Raw genomic sequence first — 11,277 nt, 5'->3', positions numbered from 1 at the left:
CTCATTGTCTGTCAGGCTAATAAGAGAAAATAGGAAATTAAAAGAAATATTCCATTTAGAATTGCCTCGCATAACGTTTATCTCTGCTAGATGGCACCCACTTCCTAAAAGAGTGGCTAATAAAACTGGGGTCATCATCTTCAGTTCCTTCTGGTAAGACAGTCAACATTACCCGAAGACCAAAAATTCCCTTTCCTTGTGACTCCAGATTGCCATCTTGTAAGGAGGAGGCTTTTAGAACTGGCACTTTGTTTGCCATATTTTCAATTTTTAACTGATTAATATCAGCTCTTCCTTTAGTTAACATAGATTCCTTTATATTATTTAGAGCACAAGTTGCTGCTGCATTCCCAGAGATTCAAGGTGAGGAATCCATTGGAGGAGCCAAAGGCTTCTGAATGGGGATGATATCTACACATCTGAAAAAAGAGCACTTCATCCAGAATCTCCAGTTATACTGATGCTGTAGGGTTGACGAATAGAAAATTAATTTCATGGAATTCATGTGAAGGCACGGAGTGTTCCTCCTTAAGACTTTTTGTTGAGATGGCAAATGATGCTCACCTTCTCTTTCATTGATTTATTTTGTCTTTGCCGGCAGTGATTTTGCTGGGTTGCAACTTTTCAATTTCTTTTTCTCACAGAGCTCAGTTCCATGGGGGCTTGTGCCCCTTGCTGGATAAAGTACACTATGTGCTGTCTGATGGCGTCTGTAATATGTTTTGTTCTTTTATTTCACCTTATACAATTTCTTGTATTAGGAATTTGTTAGTTTTCGCATACCCCTTGGAGTCAGCCATTGTACAGCCCCCTGGAGCAAATGCAGGTTAAGGGCCCAGCAGAGTAGGATCCCCTTTGGCAGTAACAGGGATTTGAACCTTCCGGATACCAGCGCAGACCCCTAGCCTCAGAGCTGCCACCACCACCCATGGTGCTGTATTCACTGTCTGCTGCTAGTATTACACTCCGGTCACCATGTGGAGACATGCAAGTAAAAGTTACATTGAAATATGTAAAGACAATGAAAGAAAAATTCAGTATCTTGTTATTTACCAGCTTGTCTTTAAATATATGTTATGAATGTTTAAATGCATTTCCCCCCATAGTAAAAGCAACCAAGATAAAGGATGTAAGTTTACCTTCATCACTCAAACTTAAAGTTTATTATTACAGTACAAAGAATAATTCAGTTAAACAGAAAAAATAATATCAAGCATTTATTAACCATATACTGTAAGCAGAGGTTTAAAAATATGCAACATCTACAATTCTGGAAATCACAGATTTTCTTATATCAAGATTGCACAAAGTTGGATTTTTAAAACAAAGAAAAATACTACAGCTATAGAAAGGTTTTCTCTGACATTTAGCATAAAATGCTTTCTTTCTTACTAATAAGGAGAATTTATTAAAACAAAAAATAAATCCCTGATATAAGACAATCCATACATCCAATTCTATAATCCCAAGTACAAGCAGAAGTTAGTGATGGAAGTGAAGTCATAAAGAAGATGGCACAGGAGAGCAGGAAGACAAGGAAATGAAAAGGTGGGTGACATCACAGGCTTTTGGGTATACACATTATTGTTTTTTTTCCTATATTTTAAAAAATTCCAAATGCTTAGAAACAATTATGTAATGCAGTCACAGACATACTGGCCCACTTTAAATCAGAAGTTACATATACAGGAGATGACACAATCCATGGTGTTAAACGTACCGCAGAGTAAAAATTCCTCTTTTCTCCTCACACAACCCACAAAATGAGTACTAAGGCATCCTTCTAACATTTCACAATTACAGTATTTTGTATTTATCCGCATTCATTTATCAATAAGACATTCAAAACAAAGCCATTTGAATGACAAAGGCACTAAGAAAATGAAAAGCAAGGACTTCAAATTACTGGACAAAGATGCAAGAGAGGCTGAAGGCCCTGCTGAATTCGGCAGGAGAACAAATTGTAAAAAAAGAGGAACTTTGCTGCAACAGCACCACCTACTGTGGTTCTGAATTTGCAGGCACTTTACATGAGATACTGTAGTTTCTGCTACATCTTAATCCTAACATCTTACTAGTTGTTATTAACTTTTGTGATGAAGATGCCTGAAAAAGATTTTATTTTTTCACATATGTGGTATTGAATCATTGTATAAATAAACAGTATATCTTCATGGCTTTCTTATTGCACTGCTTACTTTGTGGCTGAAATACTGGTAAATATTTTTGTTTTGGAAGCAATCAAATCCCCCCACCCCCAGCACATTAGTCTTTATTATCTAAAAATTCTCCAAAAACCAAACCTAGTTTCTCGTTTTCGTTCTTTTCACTTACTCTGGTTTTGCACATGCTGGACCTGTTTTCAGAGATCTATTTGAATGAAATTTCCATCTTCAGGCAAGATGTATTAGACAGAAGATAGATAGATAGATAAAGTATCTATCTATCTATCTATCTATCTATCTATCTATCTATCTATCTATCTATCTATCTATCTATCTATCTATCTATCTATCTATCTATCTATCTTCTGTCTAGTACATCTTGCCTGAAGAAGGGGCTTGAGTTGCCTCGAAAGCTTGCATATTGTAATCTTTTTAGTTAGACAATAAAAGGTGTCATTTTGCTTGACTTTTCACTACATTCATAATGGCTAACACAGTACAACACCCTAGTACTACATCTTCTGTCTACAAAAGGATACTTCTCTAAATGCAGCTAACCATTTACAGCAAGAATTTAGAATTAAACCACCCTTTGTATATACCTTAGGAATATTTATATGTGTATACAGTATTGTGATGTGGGGTCACTGACTTGCACATGAGAGAAGGAGGTGAGTCCAGGTTTCCAAAAAAGTCAGCTTTATTGTTGTCAAGCCAGGAACAATCAAAGGTATTTTCAAAATGGAGCTGTCACTTCAGCATACACAAACACAGCAAGCCAACAGTGCTGCTGACATCATCCTGCATTAGCTCCCTTCCTCGGAGAGAAGACAGAAACTGAGTACGATGCCAGGCCAGCGGTCGGTTTTAAATGTTCAGCACCCCAACCTACGGACGACAGACGCGTTACACAGCGAGCCTGCGTACTTGTAGCTGCCTTCACAGCAGACAACCAACTCCTGCCTGTTTTAGCGGAGTTTATAGCACACAGTGCAGTTATGGGGTGCCAGGGTCTCTCTCTCTCTCTCTCTCTTAATATGCGAGGGGCAGTCAGAAAGCCCCTGGAATTGTAATATAGCGGGAGAGGGAGACATCAGATGAGCGCTGCACGTCTGTAGACCAGTCACAACAGGTCTGGATTGGTTTCGGCGAGCAGTACTGTTTTAATTACCATTTGAGTTAGACGTATTCATTGTCATTCAATGTGCTAACATCAATATATTTGGCAAACTGGGGACTCGTAAGCACTTGCTGCAGTACCGTTAGCGTATCTGAGGCTGATTTTCCCAATTTGCACATTGCTTTATTGCGCCGAATGACTATGCGCACATCTAACTGAAATGGTAATTAAAACAATGCTACACGCCGAAACCAATCCAGACCTGTTGTGACTGTTCTACAGACGTGCTGCGCTCCCCTGCACGACAATGTGCGTATCATATATAATATATACAGGATGATATTTTTCAGTTTATGTGTTGCAATTCATTTTTTCCTTCACTGAAAAAAATGGTATGTCAGATTAAAATAAAAAAATGTACATCGGTTGCACATAATAAAATTGTTTTTATCAAAAATAATTTAATTATGCTTAATGCACTGAATTAATATATCCTGAAACAGCATGACATTTTTATATAAAATGAATTCAACTTTTTCATTCTCTGTTAAATTAATAATGTTATGTTAAATGAACATGACTCGCCAATAAAGCATAATATTTTAACAATTGTTTTATAAACTTTTTAAAAATTGCATCTCACCGAGTTACTTACCTATAACCTTTTTAGGTTGTTAATTACACTTGTTCCAGTATCATTTTATAGTTCATGTTCAAAGTTATTAATAAGAAATAAACAGGTTTACTTATACCAAAACTAGTTTTACTTGGTAAAAACAATACAAAAGATTTGTATTCAAAAGCTGAAATGTACAACAGTTGTTACAAGAACGCTGCTTCTTTGGCTGTGCCAGAATGCCATGACCTAAATATGAACACAAAATGCACCTTGGATAGAGTGTTACATTATAAAATACATTTATTTATATTTATGTAACTGTATATATTATTGAATAAACGTTAAATATTAGTAAAATATATATACATATATATATTTTCAATTTTCAAACAAGCAAATTTGGCAACTGCATTGTATTGTATTCGCGTGTATTATTTACTTGTCTGTTTTAATAGTATTTATCTGGTTGAGCAATGTTACCATAACACTATTGAACAGCAATGCTAAAAGTTGTTGACCCGTAACTAAAGTCCGAACTTTTGTTTTTCAAGTACATAAACGTACCTGTATTAAGCGAGTAAATCTAGACAACTTAATAGGCCATTTACTGACTTGTGACGGTAGTGAGCATAGTTTGATAAAACATTAAAAGAAAATAGATGGGAAAACGCAAAATGTGGTAACGCTTGTCTGTGTGATTAAGTGTCTTAAATGAATATCTGAATATTTCTCGTGTGTGTGTGTTTTTTTAACTTTTATTTCACTAACTTTTTGCTCTTAACCAGCGACAATCATTCACACCCACAACCTGCTGCTTCTTTGAAAGTCACGTGACTTTGCCGCCAAGTCTTCCAGCCTCCGTTGACGGTGAGCCCGCTCTGTGCGCATTCATTTCCGGTGAGGACTAAATAGAACTACAGTACAGTATTTTGACTTCTACTTAAATGACTGAAATTAGTATAGTGTGCATCCCACAATATTCAATAAATTAAACATGATCCCAAATGTTTTCCAGATATTAAAAACTGCATATGTTTGCGAGGGTTGAAAAAGGTGGATCTCATTCAGAGGTGCCACAGATAAAAGATTCTCCATCTTAAAATGCTTTCTATATTGGTTCCATATTCTGAGTGAGTGAAGCACAATTGGGTTATTACTATATCGGCGATAACTTGCATTAATAGGGGCACAAAGCAGGGAATAAAAGAAGTACTGCAGGATTTTATTTCTATTGCGCACCAAGCCTGTGTCTTTTCATCTATTTGTGTCCAGGTTTTTATAGCTTGTATGTTTGCTGCCCAGTAATAAAACTGAAAGTTGGGTAAAGCCATGCCACCTTCTGCCTTAGGTCTTTGTAGGGTTGTTCTTTGAATACGTGGATGCTTTAAGTTCAAAATAAATGAGGTTATGGTTGAATCTAATTGCTTAAAAATGATTTATTGATGTATATTGGAATGTTTTGAAATAGAAAGAGAAGCTTAGGAAAGATATTCATCTTAACAATGTTAATTCTTCCAGCTAGAGTGAGATGAAAGGTATTGTGGAGAACTTTGACCACTCGTATCCCATTGGAACATGAACCACTGGGAAAGGCTGATGTGGCATGCACAACTTCAGTTCCTACTGATCATATCATATGCGGAGGTTTCTTGTACCTGTGATTTCAAAGCAAACACAATTAATAACATTAACAGGTGCCATAAAGGTCTCTTTTTCCACATTTACAAACTTAAAATATTCAGAATCAGAATTCACCTTATTGGTCAGGTACACTAATGTGTACTAGTAATCTGTCTTGATAGTATTGGTGCAACATACAAGGACAATACAGAAAACAAAGGATAAATATAAGAAGATAAATTATAAAATGATAAAATATGATACAGCATGCAAGGGCAATGCAAAAAAAAATAGAGACAGTAGGATTAAAATGTCCAGGCTCACTAGTGTGCTGGTATACATAGATACTGAGTAGAAGTTCAGACTGGATAAATAACAAAAACTGTTCGTGGAAATAATAACCGTTGAGGTGACGAGTTGTTTTACCTTTCACTGCATGACGATATTTGTCGGAGGGAAGTCTCTGAGCTGGTGATGCCCTAGGTGAGTCAGATCAGCAATGATCTCTACGGCCTTCTTCCTTACCCTGAACTCATATAGGACTTCAATGTGTGGTAAGTTACAGCCTATGATCCTTTCACAGTCTTTGATGAGTTGTTGCAGATTGGCCTTAGCCTGAACAGAGGCAGCACTGAACCAGGCTGTTACAGACGACGTCAGAATGGACTCGATGATGGCTGTGCAATTCTCTTTCAACTGATTCAACTGATTACTTTTACATTTATATGCTTAGCAGATGCTTTCATCCAAAGCGACTTACAAAAGAGGTAAACAATCGAGTAACTTTAGGCTAGGTTCATACATTTACAATCGTAGACTATAATCAATAAATAATTTTAAAAATGAACCAAGAATATAAAGTATCGCAGAGCAAAGTTTCTTTTTTTTGATTAGCCAGATTGGGATCAGCAGAACTGTTTGATGTTTTTTTCTTGTAATTTTAAACCTGTTTAAAGCCTCTCCAGACATGAGCTGTCATTTGCAGACAACGGTTTATGCTGTTTATCTGACTACTTTCTTTATTGCACCTTTGATTTCTTTCTTTCTTCAAGATATGCTTGGCTTTCCTGTATTCCTCAAAAATGCCAGATCTGAAAGCACAGTCTTTGCTCTGGTGCAGATGTTGTGCTCTGGGGTGAAGTAAGGCTTATCATTGCTAAACTTCACAACTGAAGTTCTTCAATATATGAAGTTACAGCATCAGCGTATGTGTGAATGTTGGAGGATGGTAGTTTGAAGGCACTCCAGTCTGTAAAGGCAAAGCAGTCCTGAAGCTCCTCTATTGCCTTGCTGATCTGTTTTCTAAATATTCTTTTTACTTACTTTACAGTTTTCACATTTTGTTTGTAAGCAGGAATAATGTGAATCATAGAATGGTCAGAATTACCAAGGGGGTCACGGGAGAAGAAATTATAAGAATCTTTAAAACCTGCATAGCAGTGATCTAGAACATTTCCATCTCTGGTGCTCTTGTTATTTAGGAAGGACCTGGTTAAAATCATCCAAAATAACGATTTGTAAGTCCGGGTGGTCTTTTTCAATCTCAGTGATTATATCAGAGAGTCTCCACTGCACTTCATGAACATTAGCACAAGAGCAAATGTAAACACCAGCTAGAATTACTGAGGAAAACACACAGGGTAAATATAACGGCCTACAGTTTATAATAACCAATTCTATGTCAGGAGAGCATGATTTGAAAGGAATCGTCACATCGTTACTCCAGCCTTGACTAATGTAGAAACACACTCCCTTCACCGTGTTTTGTTGTGAAGTTGGGTAATGTGGTTTGCTCCATAGAGCGTGAAGTCAGGTAAGTCCAATGCAGAGTCGGGTATAGTCATTCAGCCATGTTTCAGTAAAGCACAAAGCAGATAAAAAAAGCCTGTTTTAGTAAGTTTTAACAACTGTAATTTGTCAACTTTGTTTGCCAGTGAGCACATGGTAAATGGTCATATTCCAGAAAGTGGTTGCCATTGTCCTCACTTCATGAATCAAACCAGGATACCAGCTCTTCTGTCTCTTGTCTTCCACTGTCAGGCTACTTGTTTAGCCGCATGAGCACCTGTGATTTACAAAGTTCTAAGATCCACGGATGTACTTTTCATATCTGGAGTCACATGAGGTGGCACACAGCGACCAATATTCAGAACCTCTTCCCATGTACATGTTATATGGATTTGCAAAGTGATTAATTTAACACCAAAAGACAGACAAAGACAGAGCACCAAACTAGTGTGGCTGCCATCCTAGTTGCCATCAGAAAAAATCAAACAAATTATAAGGTCTGCTTAGGTTTTTCTGTTTTTCCTCTCAGTAATTGTCTGCTATTAACTGGTAGTTTTTGCAAAGTACAGCAAATCAGTATTGAAGGGCTACTGAATAACATACGTTTTATTGATTACCATACTGTATCATTAATGTTGTATTTTTTTTATAGACATTGTGGAAGCTGTTATTGCATTGTGTGTCTTTGTGCTTTGCTAAGGGCAAGCATAATAAAATAATTCCATTGTCTTAGTGATATTATGGCAATGAAAGAACTACACAAAATTAAAACAAAACTAACAGGCATGCGTAGTGCATTTTATGTATGATATTTTCTCTAACCATCCATTCTCAGATCTTCTTAATTATGCATGCAGCTTTGAGCAGAAGGAAGAAGTCACACACACACACACACTCACTCACAAGGGGGCAGCTTACTGGACACACGTGCCTTTGCTATACAGGAGGATATAGTATTCATTAAAACCCACATAGAGACCTAAAATACGAGGCAACTCCACTCACACTGTGACAAAGGTGAGACTGATATCCAGCCTCCAGAGCTGTGAGGGATTAATGTTAACGATTGTGCCACCAAATCACCCCATGCTGATTACATCAAAACAGTCTAGACAAGAACAGACCATTCAGCCCAACAAAGCTCAACAGTCCAATCCACTTAATTCTTCTAAAAAAACATTAAGTCTAGTTTTTGCATCCTACGAGCAATTAAGCTTCAAATTTAACTTCTCATCAACACAACCTTTCCACTACTTTGAAGATAGAAACTTTGCTAAACAGAACCTGCCCACTTTTCATCACCAACCACCTATTCCTATTCCAGAAGAACTATTGATCAGTCTTGAAAACTCAGATAGCATCCCTACAATTTATAAAAACATTTAAAGTTCCCTCCTTTCAAAGATCCCAGGGCACAATGGGGAAAGGATCTTTCACTTAACATTTCAGAAAAGGAGTGGAAGGCAGCCATTCATAGAATACACTCTAGCACCATATGCACAAAGCACTCAGTTGTTCAACTTAAAATCTTCTATTGATCACATTTATCTTGGTTAAAACTATCCAGAATGTTTCCAGGGCAAGATTCAACCTGTTACCATTGCAATGTAGTTCCAGCCTCATTGGGCCACATGTTTTGGGTGTACACCACATTAACATTGTTTTGGACAAAAACCTTTAAATGCTTTTCAGACAGCCTTGGTGTCCCAATCCCTCCTAATCCATTAACAGCTCAGTTTGGTGTTCTCCCAGAAGGGCTTAAAGTGGAGAAGGACAAACAAATCGTACCTCACTACTAGCATATAGACTTATCTTGCTCAACTGGAAGAATCCCAACCCACCACCTTTAAGTCAGATGGTAACCAATGTTATAAACTATATGAAACTGGAAAAAATCAAATTATCAATCAGAGGATCTCTTCAAAACTTTTTTAAAAAATTTGGCAGGATCAAATCAGTAACATTTTAGAATAAGCTTCTATATTAGAGAAAAAGATAATCTTCACTTCTTGCTGCTTTAAAGATTTGCTTTGTTGGCTGGCTCTCCTCTCTTTCTTTCGGGTGGGGGTTGCTTTTTGGTTTTGTTAAGTTTTATTTGATCGAATGGATTGTTATTTGCTTTTAAATAAAATTAATAAAAGACTAGTGTTTAAAGTCCCTATAGTATAACTGTCTACCACTTTACTTGGTCGCTTATTCCAAGTGTCTATGGTTCTCTGTGGAAAGAAAAACTTCCTAATGTTTGTTCAAAATTTACCCTTAACAAGTTTTCAACTGTACCCCGTGTCCTTGATTAACTCATTTTAGAATAACAGTCTCAATCCACTGTACTAATTAACTTCATAATTTTAAATACTTCAAACATGTATCCTCTTAATCTTCTCTTGCTTAAACTGAAAAAAATTGATCTGTATCCTTTAGGGATGCTCTGATCGATTGGTCGCTGATCTAAATCGTCCAATTTCACTAAGAAAGACTCGATTATTGATCGGTATATTGGACGATCACAAAAGCCAATCTTTTCAGCCCCTGCTTTCCCAAGCTAAATGGTAATTTAGTTGTAGGGCACCTTTATGCGAAGGTAATGTTGTAATTGAACCAGAATGTGTCTTCTTCGTCCTTTTTATTGTGGCAGACTTCCTGCAGTGTAAACAAAAAGCAGCAGTGAGAGCTTGTTTAATCAGAGAGCTTAGCCTCTATATTAAAGAATGTGGAGTAATAAATTGAGAAAAAGGAATCAGAGAAGTCGTATTGTGTAATTTGGCAAATGGCAAGAAAAGCTACTTGAATTCAGACCTTTATATTTTGTTCTTTAATTAAAACTGACACCATTTCAGTCTGGACAGTGAAATTGTTTTAGGTGCAACAGCTTTCTTTTTTTTACTGGAAAAAAAAGACAAAGACAAATTTAAAATTGATGCTTAGTAAACAACAGGCTTGTTAGCTTAACAAAAAATTGTGTCTTTTACTTATAAACCTGTTAAGCATATTAGTCTTGTGTCTTAACAAATTATGAATACTTGATACTTTTGCAGCTTTTTAAAGATTTGTGCTGTGTTTATTATTTGTTGCTGTGTGTCCTATAGCATAGGTTTTGGTAAGAAACAAGTACTACATAATTGAAATGGTAATCCTTATTTATAATTACACCTCAATAATTACAAATGTCGAGCTGGTGCACTGAAGAAAAAAACAAACCTTTATAAATACAGCAAATGTATATTTAAACATCAAAAAAGCTATAATGTACTTAATGATTAAAAATGATTATAACCTAGAAGTACATTTACATTTAAGCAGTGTTTAATTGTCAATTATCAATTAATTGATTGTGTAACAATACAGTGGAACCTCGGGTCACGACCGTAATTCGTTCCAAAACTCTGGTCGCAACCCGATTTGGTCGTGACAGGTCATGACCTGAAGTAATTTCCCCCATAGGATTGTACAGTATGTAAATACAATTAATCCATTTCGGACTGTACAAACTGTATGTAAATATATATTTTTTAAAGTTTTAAGCACAAAAATAGTTAATTATACCATAGAATGCAAAGTGTAATAGTAAACAAAATGTAAAAACATTGAATAACACTGAGAAAACCTTGAACAGAGAAAACTAACATTGCAAGAGTTCACGCTACAGCCTTACGAACCGCTCGCTGTAAACACTTTTTTTAATGAGTTTTAAGCACAGGGAAAAAAATTAACATTTGAAAAATCTGTAATTTATACAAAAACTAACCATAAACAACCAAGAAAACTAACCTTGCATGAGTCGAGTTCTGGCATGAAGGAAACGAGGAGGAACTGGGAGGAGAGGAGATTACAGTTTTGAGGCTTCTGGGAGCCCTTAAACCCGTCACCGTTACCGATGAGCACGACAGTGAGGCACTACAATGGAGCAAGGGGATGGTGCAAAAAGTGCCAAGTGCTTTTATTAAAATCAACAAAACAACAATCAA

This window comes from Erpetoichthys calabaricus, chromosome 2, assembly GCF_900747795.2.
Source record: "Erpetoichthys calabaricus chromosome 2, fErpCal1.3, whole genome shotgun sequence".
NCBI classification, from domain to species: domain Eukaryota; kingdom Metazoa; phylum Chordata; class Cladistia; order Polypteriformes; family Polypteridae; genus Erpetoichthys; species Erpetoichthys calabaricus.
The sequence above is the reverse complement of the archived record's forward strand: the minus strand, read 5'-3'. Positions refer to the sequence as shown.